This window comes from Lissotriton vulgaris, chromosome 3_1, assembly GCF_964263255.1.
Source record: "Lissotriton vulgaris chromosome 3_1, aLisVul1.2, whole genome shotgun sequence".
Taxonomy (NCBI): domain Eukaryota; kingdom Metazoa; phylum Chordata; class Amphibia; order Caudata; family Salamandridae; genus Lissotriton; species Lissotriton vulgaris.
In genome coordinates, this window is record NC_141689.1 from 1,822,149,331 (window position 1) to 1,822,164,226 (window position 14,896).

The following is a 14,896-nucleotide window of genomic DNA, read 5'->3' on the forward strand; positions in this document are numbered from 1 at the left end:
CTTGAGGGGAGGAGAGCACACAGGGTCTGAAAGAAGGGTGTGTTTTAGACATTCGATAGCTTGTTTTCAAACTATTCCTATTTGTCAGTTTTGTATGTTTTGGGAGTTGTCATTGTAAAACTGTGTACTATAATAGATTGTGCGCCACGGAATGAAGTGGCAGTCTCCTGAGAACCTACCATTGGTGTACTTACAGGACAACTGTGCTTAGCTGCAGCTAATAAATCTGTGTTTCTACGCCTAACAGAGTGTCCGTGTCTCTGTCTGCCAAGGCAGGTGAACCTGGAGATCTTAAGCGTGCCCTGCGCTGCCTGGCCCATAAGGTCAGGTTCTCCAAAAGACAGGCAGGTATAAATACAATTTACCATCAAAGTAAGAAATGAAAAGAGTAGTCAGAAGGAATTAATAAAAGTATTTAAGAGAGTGAGATTTTATCTTTACATTTGCACAAATTCTCCCCAGATTTTTTCTAATTTATGCAACGACCTGGGCCCTCTGGTTTTAGCTAGTGTAAATTCCATGTTAACTGTATCTTTGACAATACCCCACCATTCTACCGTCACTGGTGGGGACCGTGCAATCCAAGCCCGAGCTATAGATAGCCTAGCACAAGCCAGTAGAATATTCATAAGGTCTCTCTGACTAGAGTCTCCTGTCTGTACACCCAGTAACACATCTGATACTGAAAATGGAAATAGATCTTCCAAGCTTATGAGACATAGTTGTTTCGACTCCTCGCCAGAACTTTGTTAATGACGGGCTTTGAAAAAAACATATGTAGCAGGTCAGCTGCAAATAGGTTGCATTTTGGACATTTAGTCCGATCACTAGTAAAGTTACCTAGTGACCATTTCGCTATCCGTTCAGGGGTGTAATACAGTAAGCAAATGGTTCTATATGACTGTAGCCTCAAGTTAGAGGAATGTACTGATTTACAGATACTACTGAGTGCAGATGAAATAGTGTTAGCATTAATAATAAACCCCATTTTCTGACTCCACCGTGCAGCTAATCTCCCACAGTCATCTTCTTTATGGGAGTTAAAAGAAAACCTTTGTATCCAACACTGATCAATGATCTATCCTTAGCTACATATACAGTCCCATATATGACAGTTTTACGAGCTTCATGCTGTTTATGAAATAGTCACGGTTTTGATAATATTTTAACCGCATGCTCTCTGTAACACTATAAAGGAGTTTCAGTCTATCAAATGTTGAAAACCCGGCACAATCATATATATCCCCTAAACTTTTAATTCCCAAATTAACCCACTGTCTCCCACCCCCCTCATGAAAAATACCTGGAAGAGCCGGATTATCCCATTAGGGAAATTTGGGATGATACATCAGTATTTTATATTTATTGATGATAGCCCTCCAGATAAATTCTATGTCCCGTGCAGTCTTAAATTTGACCCGCTTAAAGTAATTTGGGTCATTAATGTGATTCAAAAACATTCTAGAGTCTGCTCCCAGCATAAATACATAATAGAATAAAGGGTTATTGCTAGGGTTTATTAAACTGCGAATGGGTCCTAAAAAAGCTGACAAAAAATACCCTTAAAATCTTGGAAGTCAAGGCCCCCTTGGCTAAATGAAAGTTTCAATGTCTCAATTGCGCGGTACGCTTTTTTATAGCTCCAAACGAAGCTACTTAATACACCCTCTAAACGTTTAAAAAAGGTGTTATTAATACATAAGGGAATAGACCGGAATAAATAAAGAAATTTAGGGAGAATCTTCATTTAATAAAATGTATCCGCCCAATTATACTAAAAGGAACCTTGTGCCACTTTTTTAATGAAATAGCTGTCTCTTATAATAATAATTTGTAATTTAATGTAGCTATTTCTTCTAAATTAGCAGAAACTTTAATCCCCAGGTAGGTAGCGTCATTATATACTCCTTGTATCAGAGTTCGTGTTTTATAATTCATTACTACTTGAGTCTTATTTGTGTTTAGTCTGTAGCCAGAAACAGTCCCAAATCTCTCAGCCTCCTTTATAATCCCTTTCATTGCTTCTACTACATCAACTGAGTAAACTGCGATGTCGTCTGCATATACCGTTATTTTAAGAGTATTCAGACCTGAAGCAAATGGTATTATGCATGGCAGGGTTTGTAGTGCCACAAACCCAGCCATGGTATTTATTCATTTTAATGAGGCTTTTTTCCCTGAGTGTGTTCTTTAAAGCAGATTTAAGACCAACTAAAATATGGCCCAATTCTTCTATTTCAGTTGAGTGCTTCAGCCATCTGTCTTTCTGCTGAGAGTATTCTAGCAATAGTTTCATCTGTCCTTTTTTTACATTCATGATTTTGTCTGAATATATACTGTTGAGCGAAGCCACTAATGCTGGCTTTACAAGAATCCCAAGCCACAATATGTGAGGCTGAGCCAATATTAATTTCAAGAAATTATTTTAAGTGTACCTTAAGTTTTAATATAAAATCCTCATTTAACAAAAGATGCCTAGGGAATGAAAAAGGACGGGAGTTCTGCTTCCTTGTCTTCATTTAAAAATAAAAAAGAAGGATGGGGTTATGGTCAGAAGTGACCCATGGGCAGAGCTCCATATGGCTTGTCTCCAAAATTCTATCAGACACCCAGGCCATATCTATGCGAGAGCACAGTTTATGCACAGCTGAGTAATAGGTGTAACCAGCAATATCAGGGTGTAATACCCGCCAAGCATCTTTTATGTCATGTATTCTTCCTATTCCTCTAATTGCGGCCCGTGTTTTACGCATCCTCTTAAATGCCCCCGTCTAGTAGTGTCAATATCATAATTCATAATGCAATTAAAATCTCCCATTACCAACCGCTCACCCTCCCAACCAAGCAATTCCATATTAACCTTATCAATGACCATAGGATCATCTAAATTTGAACCATACACCACATAAAATGTATATTTACTGCCCTCAACAAAACACTGAGCTATAGCACATCTACCATTTTTATCTGAGTAGATCTTAATAATCTCTGCTTTGAATTATTATTTTTTTTTAATTTTCAAAAACCTTTATTAGTGGCATGCTTTTTTTAACACGGCATGATGCCTAAAACCTCTCACAGGCCAGCAGCGTAAGAATCAAACCAAAGAAAGCATTGTTGTCAGCGTAGAAATACTTAGCAAGCCGCCTACAACCACTCCGGCAGCTGGTAGTGTAAATTGAGTTGCACTGGTGGCATACACTAAACCAGCAAGTGATGCAAACATTGGCCGTCTCAATTACATGAACTGTGTAACTAAACCCCCTCCCACCCTCTCAGAACCCTCCCCCCTACCGGGCCCATCCAGTCAAAGGAACTCCTCACACTATCTCAAACAGTGGTGACCTCCCGTTCCTCCTCCCGCCAGGGGGATTCGGTCCTCTTGTGGCTAACTGAAGAGGACACTGTGGGCTGTCTAGCGACTTGAGTATGTGTTTATATGTGTTAATATTGTGTCAATATACATGTTATATGTGTATTTATATTATGTCCTTATGTGATTCCTCTAGCACAGCAGACCTGCCTGCTGGGATTTATCAGACTGCTGAGAGGGGGAAAAATGCCCCAGAACTTCCGTCAGCTAGCATTGGTACTGGCTAATAGGTGGGAGGCAACAGGTTGGTTGAGCACGAGAGCCACTTCATTTGCGTTGTGGCATAAGGATGCAACAGAGTGGGCACTTGCAGAGGAAGCACACATGAAAAATAATAAACAAGATGATAAATTACAAGATGACCTTGAGGCCTGGACCACATTGCTAACTGAGCTATAAGCCACGACTGTAGAAGGGTACTCACAGAACACATATATAACAAAAAACTGGGCACAGAGAGGTCACACAAGGGGGGCACAGGGGAGTGGTGGGGAGGAAGTCCAATAAACCTGCCCAACTCATAGTGGTGGCGGTGTGAATAGGGGACTCAGAGGTGAGCTAGTCTGCTTTGGACGGAGCACCTGATATATGCACAAAAATGGAACAATGTTGGAAAATGTGATGCACTGGGGGCACAACCTGTCATACTCATCATAGCTGATCTGACTGCAGTGGCGGCCCATGCAGGTAAGCACGGTGAGCTGTGGCTGGGGTGGGAAGTGGGAGATGAGAGTGACAAACAACAGGGCCGTGCCTCTCTCTCTTGATAGCGCTTAGAGACCTGTCGGTGATAATTGTGCTCTACAAATGTAAAATACAAATACAAATACAACTACAAATCCTGTCTTATCTGCCTTGTAACCTTGTAATAATGTGATTATCCCTTTTTTTTGTATTCTTACTCATTGTCGTCATTGCTTTTATGTCCTTCCTTCCATCATTTTTGTAAAGCGCTCTGATATCCTTCGGGATCTTGTTCGTGCTATATAAAACTTTATAAATAAATAAATAGGGAATGTAAAATAAATAAATAAAACCACTTACCTTTTGCTTTTAAGTTTAAAAAATCAACAGTATACCTATGGTAATATAAAGTTATGTAAATATTAAATGTTTTGGAAATTAGACATGATTTTTTATCTACAGTTTTTTATTTTTACTTTTTGATAGGGTGGGGGAGCTAAATTTGGTTGTTGAGAGGGGGGGTTGTTGTTGTTGTTCTTGCTAGTTCTAGATGGGGGAGTCGCTACAGTGTGTGAAAAGGAAGGCGAGTTGTTGACGCTTCTTTCAGCAGATCTAGGTTGCGTCAAGGGTTTTTTTTAAATAGTAGAATCGTTAATATATTTTTACATAATTAGAAAGATAAAAAAGTGATAATAAATTATGAGATCTTTTATGTCAAATGTGAAAATCAAGTAAATGTATATCAGACTACCTGGGCTAAAATCAAGAAATGCTTAAATATGTACAATATGTGTGAACGTACAACATTGATAAATTGCACTCCTATGTTACAGATCTGTCTATCCACTAGCTCAAGAATACATTCATGGAATGAAAGAGTGTACAAACCATGGGGTCGATTATGATGGCGGTGAATTCGCATCCTCCGGGCCGGTGGAAGCCACCGCCGGCCCGGAGGATGCGGATTCATCGCCGCGAACCTCGAAAACACCCCCGCCAGATCATGATGGCGGTGGGATCAGCGGCGGACAGCAGGTCCGTCCGCTGCTGATCCGCGGGGTGTTGACCGCAATTTGGTGGCGGTGTCTGTAAGACACCGCCAGCCAAATTACGATGTGTGTGCAAACATGCTTTTCCGCAGCGGCTTTTCCGCCGTGGAAAAGCATGTGGACATTTGCTTCTGGGGGGGCCATTGCAGGCCCCCAGTGTGTCGGGGGTGGGGGGTGCACATGGGGGGTACCTATGGTACCCCCCTGCTTTTGCATGCACAAAGCGGCAGGCACCGTGCGGTGCCTGCCGCTTTGTGCATGCAAATGCAAAGCATGCATATTTAACTTTGCGGCGGGTGCTGCTTAAAGCAGCACCCGCCGCAATGTTAAATATACGGGATGTGACTGCCAGGGTGGCGGTCACATCCTAATTCCGATGGAGGGAACGCCGCTGCCCCTGCAGACGGTCCCTCCACCTCGGTGTGGCGGACGGACGCAAGTCCGTCCGCCATCCTAATCGACGTCCTAGTCTCGATCTGGAAACCATGCAGGAATGGCACAGTGGTACCATTGATTCCTCACCACAATAACTTCAATCTGAAGTACTTCCAGACATAACAATTCAGACTGCCATCCCACATGTGAAGATTGTGACAGTACTACATTTCTGTGCTCCTGGCTCCTTCCAGAACATAGTTAGTTACTCCAATGGGATGTCTGGGTCAACTATTTCAGTTGTCCTCAGCCAGGTCTTGGATATAATGCTCAAAGGTATGTATGACTACATCTGATTTCCTATAGATAATGGTACCTCAAACAATAACAAGGCTGGGTTCTGTGGCTTGGGAGTCCATAACTTGTTGTTGGTGCCATAAATGGAACTCACAGTGCATTGGGGCACTTCTTGACCAGGAACAAGTGTACCGCAGTAGGAAGCATTCCCACTCCAATAATTTGCATATGGTTCACATAGAAGATCTCTACATCACCAGTGTATGTGTAAGCTTCCCAAACTCTACCAATGGCTCACTACTGCCTAAATTAGATATGAGCCCAACAACAGCTGTTTATTAATTTAATATACATTTACCAGGATTAGGTTCTGCATTAGCGCAGGTCGCGCTGCCAGTGCGCTGTGTTTTTAAAATTACCAGTCTTGTATTTTCGTTATTTTGCTTGGATTCTCCCTTGTTTTTACTACTATTCTGCCTGGGTACTCGTCCCCTTACCTGCACCTAATTTTTTGGAAAGCGCACCGCCGTTTGGAGGGTCCGGGTCCCGGGGTTGAGCTCTTGTGGGCGCCATCTTGGCTTGGGTTAGTGGAAATTTAGGCGGGCACCATCTTGGAGCGTCCCGACGCTCGAGCTCTTCATTGCGACGCCTACTTAAAGTCGTCCTCTCCCGCGCAGCGGGACCGCGCAGTGGGACGCCGTCGCTTAGCCGGAGTCGTGCCAGAGTCCTGCCCGTCTGCGCTCGTCCGCGTTGAGGAAGCGTGAGCGGGGCCTGGACTCTGGCATTTATTCATCATACCATCATGCAGAATACCTTGACGCTCAGGTACAATCGCGCCGCTCTGCTTTCTATTAGAGAGAGGCTCACGGTGTGTGTTCATGATCCTGTGCACCCGTTGTCGGGTCCTTATGACTGCGCCTGTGGCAGTTTGTCACTTGATACCCCGTCTTGGGTGCGCTCTGTGGAAAGGAATGCCCAAAATACACGTACTAATATCTCTGAGCGTGTACTTAGCATCTGGAGTCTGAACGTGAGATCGTTGGTCAAGCACCATCAGTCCTTACGTGACATGATCGAAAAGGACTCTCCTGACCTCATCTTCCTCACTGAGACTTGGCTTCAGGATGCGGACACTGCAATAATCAATCTGGCATTCCCTTCCAACTACACAGTGTTTACTCTTAACCGCAATTCTAGAGGGGGTGGCATAGCTATGGTGATAAAATCCTGCTTCCCGGCTGAATGGAAAGCTCTTGACTTACCAACGTGTGAGAGCGCTTCTTTTAAGGTAGCCTTCAGTCATCAGTTTACACTTAGCGGTATGCTTATCTACCGCCCGCCAGGGAACGACACTGTCTTCAAGGCCGCTCTTGCTGACGTGGTCAGCTCTTTAGCTCCGAGATGTGCTAATTTTAACATCGTAGGCGACCTCAATATCCATTTTGATCAGGGGTCATCAGCACCTATTAATACCTTGCTAGCGGACCTTGAAGCCATGCAAATGATCCAACTAGTTACCTCCCCTACCCACACAGCAGGTCATATCCTTGACCCCTTTTTTACCACACTGGAGCGGGCTAGGGTCTCTGACCCGATGGTGGTAGGCTGGACTGATCATCTGCTGGTTAAAGTTTCATGTCCTATAGATGACCCACAATTTAAACCTGTGGACAGACTGATCCTTAAAAGAAATTGGCATAAGCTCAAACTGGAGGAGTTTTATAAGATCTTGGAGGCGCAGCCCCTGGGCAATCTGCTGAATGTGGAACAAGGATACGAGCAGTTTCGTAACTGGGTCCTAGCCGCCCTTGACTTATACCGATGCGCTGGTCGAAATGTCATGCTAAAGTTCCCAGCCCATGGTATAATGATACTCTTGCCGAGCTTAAGAGAACATGCCGGCAAGCTGAGAGGGCGTGGAGGAAATCCGTTGATCCCACCTTGAAATCTTTGTATTTTGCCCAGCTTAAGATCTATCACAGGGCAATCTGTCAAACCCGGGCCGCAGACTATGCTTTCGAGTTTCAGAATAGCCCCAACCCGTCTAAATTAATCTTTAAGGTTCTCAAAGACCTTATGGGGAAACGGGCCACCTCGGTGGAAATCTGCACGGACTCTCACTGTGAAAGTCTGGCATCCTTTTTCGTGGAGAAAGTGCAGGCGATTTACCGAGGATTTACGTCATCTGTGCCCGATGCTGAGCAAACTGGTGTGATGGCTACGGTTCATGAAACTCTGTCCTCCCTGCCAGTAATGTCTGACGAGGTCTTTGATACTCTGAGCCTCAAAATTAAATCCGGTTCTCCATTAGATCCGCTGAAGCCAGAGTTATTCAGACTTCTTCCTCCCCTATGTCGTGAGCCTATACTGGATCTGATCAATCTATCGCTCACATCGGGTGTGGTCCCTTCTTCCTGGAAGCAGGCAGTGGTCAGCCCAATTTTAAAGAAGCCTAACCTTGACCGCCTACTACCAGAAAACTACCGTCCCATCTCCCTCCTGCCCTGGACCGCCAAGGTTACTGAGGCACACGTGAACTCCACCTTGTCCGCCCACCTTTCTCGAAATAACATTCTAGACCAGAGCCAGAATGGTTTTCGTGCACAACACAGCACCGAAACTGCACTGCTCTTTATGACCGAGCACTTGCGAACGGTGCTGGATGCTGGGCAGACAGCGGCGCTCCGCCTGTTAGATCTGAGCGCCGCGTTTGACACGGTGTCTCATGACATTCTGATCCGGCGCTTGGAGGGAGTGGGAATTGAGGGGACTGCTCTCCAATGGTTTCGTTCTTTCCTCTCGGACCGGTTTTTTAAAGTGGCTATTCCACCTTGTCAGTCCTCTTTCCATCCACCGGGGCTGGGGGTTCCGCAGGGCTCTGCGTTGAGCCCCACTTTGTTCAACCTATATGTGAAACCGCTGGCTGCAGTCGTCAGACAATGTGGCCTAACCATGACATCGTATGCCGACGACACGCAGCTGGCGGTGACACTCAGCGGTGATCCCGAGGTAAACGCTCCCAGATTCCGTGCAGGACTCATAGCCGTGGCAAATTGGATGCGAACTAACTGTCTGCAGTTAAATGCCAAAAAAAACGAGGTCCTGATCTTAGGAAAGCAGGCGGAGCTCTGGGGAGACCAGTGGTGGCCTCCAGAATTGGGGATGACTCCCATCCCAGCTGCCGAAGTTAAGAACTTGGGGGTCTGGCTGGATCCTACACTCTCCTTCACAAGCCACACGAAGAAGGTTGCAGCTACCTGTTATGGTATTCTGCGAGGGCTGAGACCGGTCCTCAAATTCTTCGACCCCCCTACTCGGCAACTGGTGGTCCAAGCCTCCATTCTTTCTCGACTGGACTATGGGAGTGCGCTGCTGCTCGGAGTGAATCAGGCGGAGGCCACTAGATTGCAAAGGGTGCAGAATGCCGCGGCGCGAGCCATCATTGGCCTTTCTAGACAGTGCTCTGTCTCTGCAGTTTTGACCTCTCTCCACTGGCTGCCAGTCAGACAGAGAATTTAATTTAAGGCTCTCTGCCTGACATTTAAAATCTTGAAGCTTTCCTCTCCTCCAGCCCTCGCTAAGCTTGTTTCCTCCTATGTTCCTACGCGGTCTCTTAGATCGGAATTTCTCCATCTGGCGGTCAATACACGGTTTAGACTGAGTAGGATGGGAGGTCGCTCCTTTCGAGTATTAGCGGCAGGATTATGGAATTCTCTCCCTGTCCATATTCGAGCCTTGAACAGCCTTACTTCCTTTAGGCGCGCCATAAAAACTTTTTTGTTCCCAATCGCTGACTGATTCCTTCCTCTCCTTCCCAGCATCGATTTGTTGTGTTGTGGTACCTGATCAGGCGCCGGGACGCCCCTTGGCTGGGGCAGCTGCGCGCCTTATAAAAACTACTAACATAACATAACATAACATAACATAACATAACATAACATAACATAACATAACATGACTGATACCTGTCACCCAAGAAATTCCTATAGCTTTGGGGACCTGGGATAATATGAATTATCACACATGTAAGAGTGTTATGGTTAATAATTGAGTTGGTACTGTCACTGGCAGAGCTAATGGATGCTGCAAGTTGCAGTGTCCTCAATTTAAGCACTGCTTATACAAGTATCTTAAAATATCTGACAGATTGGTTCTCTAAATATTTGCGCCAAATACTATACTATTAACGCATATACAATATGTTCAACCAGTCAAAATACTCGTACTTAAACTGACCCTGGGCAAAGTACTATGCTACGCGTAGTTTGCGAAGTTTGCGCTTCTTCGCACTACTCGAATTGCACGTAGCACAGTGCAAACACGCGTAGCGCAGCAGTAATTTTTTGCCTGCTCGTGGTCCTCAACATCAAGTTAGCGACCGCGAGCGAGCAAAATGATATCCCGGCGAGACTTTTTCCTTGTTCGCGATTAGCAACATCAAGTTGCCGATCGCGAGCGTGGAAAATAAACCTCCCAGCGAGATTAACAACGCGGGGAGGTCAGTTTTCTCATTGCGAGTGTTCGTGTATGCTCGCAATGAGAAACTACCAGTCCGCATTGAGAAAGCTGCCGCTCAAGTAGAAGTCTACTCAAGCAGCAGTAAATGACTGCTTGCACTGTGCAAGATGCGGTTTGCACTGATTGCACAGTGCAGACAAGCATCCGGCACTGTGCGATCAGTGCGGACATCATTTTGCACAGCGCACTACGCAGCTCGCGTAACTCACGTAGTGCAAAGTGCACTTCGCGTAGCTACTCTTAGCGCTACTACGCAAACTACACAGAGGGTCAACTTAAACCCCACATATTCTTGCAATACTTCGTATGGGACTCACATATGGAGCCAGTTACCCCACTATCAACTGAAGATGTATTTTCATCCAGGTAGAGTTTGGCCTTACGTATGTTGGGCCATATTTATGATGAGTACACAGCCACATCTAAATGCATATTTATGAGGCTGGTAATCATTTCTGAGAAACGGTGGCAGGGGCTCGTAAATTCCTAATTTGTTAACGCAACAGTTAAGAGGAAACCTTACCATGTTTCTACTTCTTTCGAAAAAAGACTGACTTGCATGTTACAAGAATGTAAGAGGAAGCAGGATTGGAAATGTGAGCTACAACTGTTGCAACAGGTGTGTTTTTAGGTCCAGCTTGATAGCATAGCTGTCTAGAAGACGAATTTCTGCCCATGCTTTAAAAATCTAAAGTGGGCTTTCGCTCCATCCAGAGGAGTATGACTCTGTTCCCCCATGTTATTGACTATGTGATGTATCATTCAGCCTTCTACAAAGCACTTCCAGTGGAATGTGTGATTGACGATTTAACATCAGGAAAGTACACTCAATCATCATACATTATGTCACATACAGCCTGGGGTGTAGCTTGGGGGGGGGGGGGGTAGGGGAGGGTGGCACCCCCCCCAATAAATGGATTCTCTAGTAAATAGTTGGGTTGGGGTGCTTTCAGTCTGGTAGGGTGAAGTGCCTGTCAGATTTCACTTAGGAGTTTTGCATGAACGCAGAAGCAAAAACATACACACAAGGGTCGCCTCTCTATTTTGAAGTCCTTAAAACTCTTGGTTATTTTACAACAATTTGTCTTTTAAGTAACCCTAATCCTCACTGCTCTCCCTTTCGACTGACCCTTAAGCCCCCTCATGCCATGCTTCTCAGATAATGTATTTTACCATTATATGCTAGCAGGATTGCTGGGAAATATGAAGCTCACCCTCACCCCCAAATTTACTGACAGCTGCGGTCCATGAAGGTAACAGCAGTGGGGCGGAGGGGTCTGGTGGGGGGTATTTCGAATGCAGATGCCTAGGGAAAAATGAAATAAATAATTAATTTTTCCTCTGCATTGGCCCTCGAAATACCCCACCCACGTGGCCCCACCGTTGTTACCTGCACACAACGCGGCTGCTTACTGACCGAGCTACACCCCTGCATATAATTATGTATCTCCTAAATGCATTGCATATGGAAAGCAATCCATTTTTGCAACTTGTTTGCCAGTACTGATGAAGCCAATTTTTCTAAGCCTTTATTGCATTAAGCTGAATTAGTGCATGCAATGTATGTAAACTTCCTGTGTGTATTACTGTGTTTTCATGCTTGTTAAACCAGTCCTATTGGCTTTGCTAATGCTTGTTATCCTCGCAGAGAAAATCTCAAGGAGATCTCGCACGGTGCATGGGGCCCATCCACTACTTTAAAATTATACTTTAGAGATGCGAATGAATCTACAAAAGGACGAAGTCCAGTAGCTGCACTGACAAAGACTGGTACTTTATTAGAGAGATCAGCGTCATGCACAGGTTAACAATGTTAGATATTGTGCAATTTTTATTCTTGAAGCACAGAGCTACCGCCTGATTTCCATTTACCTCGAAAGTATTATGGATTCCTTTGTCGTTTAGAACCTGTGCTAAGGGTGCAGCCAGGGCACGATCATTGCAATAGACAGATCTACCTTAGTAGCAGTGTTTAGTTCCAGTTTGTATTCAGTCTTTAAACACGTTTTAAGCATGGAGGCATGCTGTGATGCTCGGAGAATCAAAAGCGCCGCCTTCCTTTGTCAGTGCCATTTCCTGGATGGTGATGTTCTCTTCTGCTGGTGAGATGTTCTCTTCTGCTGGTGATGTTCGCATTTCTCTTTAGGCTGCTTTGGTTAAAGCTGTCACTCCCTGCCGCATACAGAGTTTTTTCTAAATGTAATATATTGTCCCTGTCAAATAGCAGCCCAAGGTTACTGCCAGCTGACTGGGAGCTCTTTGATTTCTGACAGTCGTGGCCAGGTCCTTTTAGTTACAGGCTAGCTTTCCAGCTTTGTTCAGTCGGAGCTCCATTCCACCACTAATTAGCTCTTTGGAGATTTCCCTTTTAAAACTCGCTATCACAGAGGACCGACGCCGTTCAAAAGTTCTCTCTTTTTTGCACTTCACAGAAATTCCATATTCATCCCCTTCCTATACAGCCATCTCTCAAAATTAATAGTGGCACGTCAGGCCAATTTAAGGTAAACAGGGACCGTAGCCTCGGCAAGATAACCCTTCAGGTTCACAGATGAGATATGCAGATGAGCGACAGAGGGAAATGCGTTCCCTTCAGAACAGCAACGCAGTACAAATTAAAATATCTATAATTCTGTAAACTGGCCTTGCTTTCACTTCGTCTTCTGGTTTGCAAATATTGTGCTAGCTGAATACAAAAGTAGCACAACTTTAGGGTACGGAAAAAAAACATACACCGTAAAAACATCAAGAGTGCACTCACATCAAGGCGGGCCCCGAGGATGTCTTTGTTGTCAACTTCAGAAGAAAAGAGAGTAACAGAAGAGGAAACTGGCAGAAGGAATTGATGCCAGAGAGAACTCAAAGCACTGGGTCCGGCTGAGGTGATCGGTATTCGAGAGCAGTCTGCCTTCTGGCTCTGATCTGAGGGAATAGGCTGGCAGCCAAGCCAGAGGGCATAACAGCGCCAGCACACCTTCCTGACACTGCTGGGGGCTTGCCCGAGTGCCTTAGATTCTGTGCTACCAATTAGGAATAAAGGGCAGACGAGAGCAGTAGTCAAAGAGGCTGTATTGATGAACAACTGCCGGCCTCTTTCAAAGTGCGCAATCTAGGTTTCTTGTGCGTCCGTCACCACGCACGCTCTGGGCTCGTGCGTGTCCACGTTGCTGTCATGGGGACCGCAACACTCACCTGCATGGTGACACGGCGTTAATGATCCGAAGATGAAAGTGGAAACCTGTGAATATATTAATAGGATAACACAGATGTCTTACTTTACATTCTATTTTAGCAGGGCTGTGTGGCTAATAATGATGCAGATTGGGTTTGGAGAGATGAATTGATGAGCCTGGGGAATACAGATTAAATGAAAATGTCTTGAAAGTTGGCGGCGGGCCCGAGATTCGCCTTCTGTACGTGTCGATGGGTAAACGGGACAGCAACTAAATTGAAAGAAAATATGTTTGGAGCGCAAGAAAGAAAACGCCCCTGTCTGTGCTAGTGAGTAAAAACAAGGCCAGAGGGACAGCCCCGTTGTGGCCCTTTCCATAAGATGTACATAAGTACATTCCTAACAGTAACATTATCCAAACTTAAACTTGTGAAATGTTATCATGTGAAAATAATTGGTATAATTTATGCTTTTGAAATTTGGCATTTTACTCGAAGGCATTATCCTGCAATGATGACAAGCTACTGTTGCAAATGTGACCATTTGAAATCTGATAAGATTTAAAGTTCCAAGTCAGAGGGCAACTCAAATAATTCTCAAACTCACCTCAATACCACTTTTTAGTGCTCTTGGGAGCATAAAGGGCTGCGCTCCCCCAACGAGAGTAAAACTTGTGACATGCAAGCTATAGCTTTGTTTTTAGTTACAACTATAACCATCACCTCTCTATCTTGCCAACCAGTCTAATCCTTCATAAATCACCAAATGACAACTTTCACACTTTCCTCTCTAACTGTATAAAAATCCAGATGACAGAATCAAATATGCATTGGCAAAGCAAATCAGACTCATCTCTTGGCTTTGCCAATAAAGATCTACTGCCTTTGCCAATGGTTTTTATCAATGCTGTTCAGGACTGGCAAAATAAAAAAAAAATGGTTATTGCTGATGCTGAACATCTTTGTTAAAAAAAAAAAGGCACAATGATGTTTATGCATGCTTCCATTGTGACACATTCTCCCATACGCATCATGGCAACCGTTTGATGATATATATCTGCACATTCATCACCACATGTATGTGCATGTGTCCTGTTGCAGCGTTATTTTGTTTTTTAAATTGTACAATTCTAAAATGGAGAGCGCCAATCCTGGAATGATGAATTACAAAAATATATACAAAAGCACTTGAAAAAGAAATTCGAGGTCCAATTGCAAATTGCAGGTTCTGGGTTCTCAAAAACAAGGTCAAAAAGATATATTTAAAAATTACATAGTAAAAGAACATGATGGGGAAAAGCAGGGGAGTAACAGACGAGCGAATGGGGTTTGAGAGGAGCAAGTCTGTCGCAGATCAGTGGGAACAGTGAGGAAGGGAATAGACGAGAAATGCAGGAGCCGGGGGTAGTAAAACATGTAAACGAAAACC

General features: G+C 44.5%; 1 pseudogene; it reads left to right on the forward strand.

The window, feature by feature from the left end:
- The first annotated feature begins 6,580 nt into the window (after positions 1-6,580).
- The window catches only part of LOC147728497 (uncharacterized), a 77,765-nt pseudogene continuing 69,449 nt past the window's right edge, over positions 6,581-14,896 (forward strand).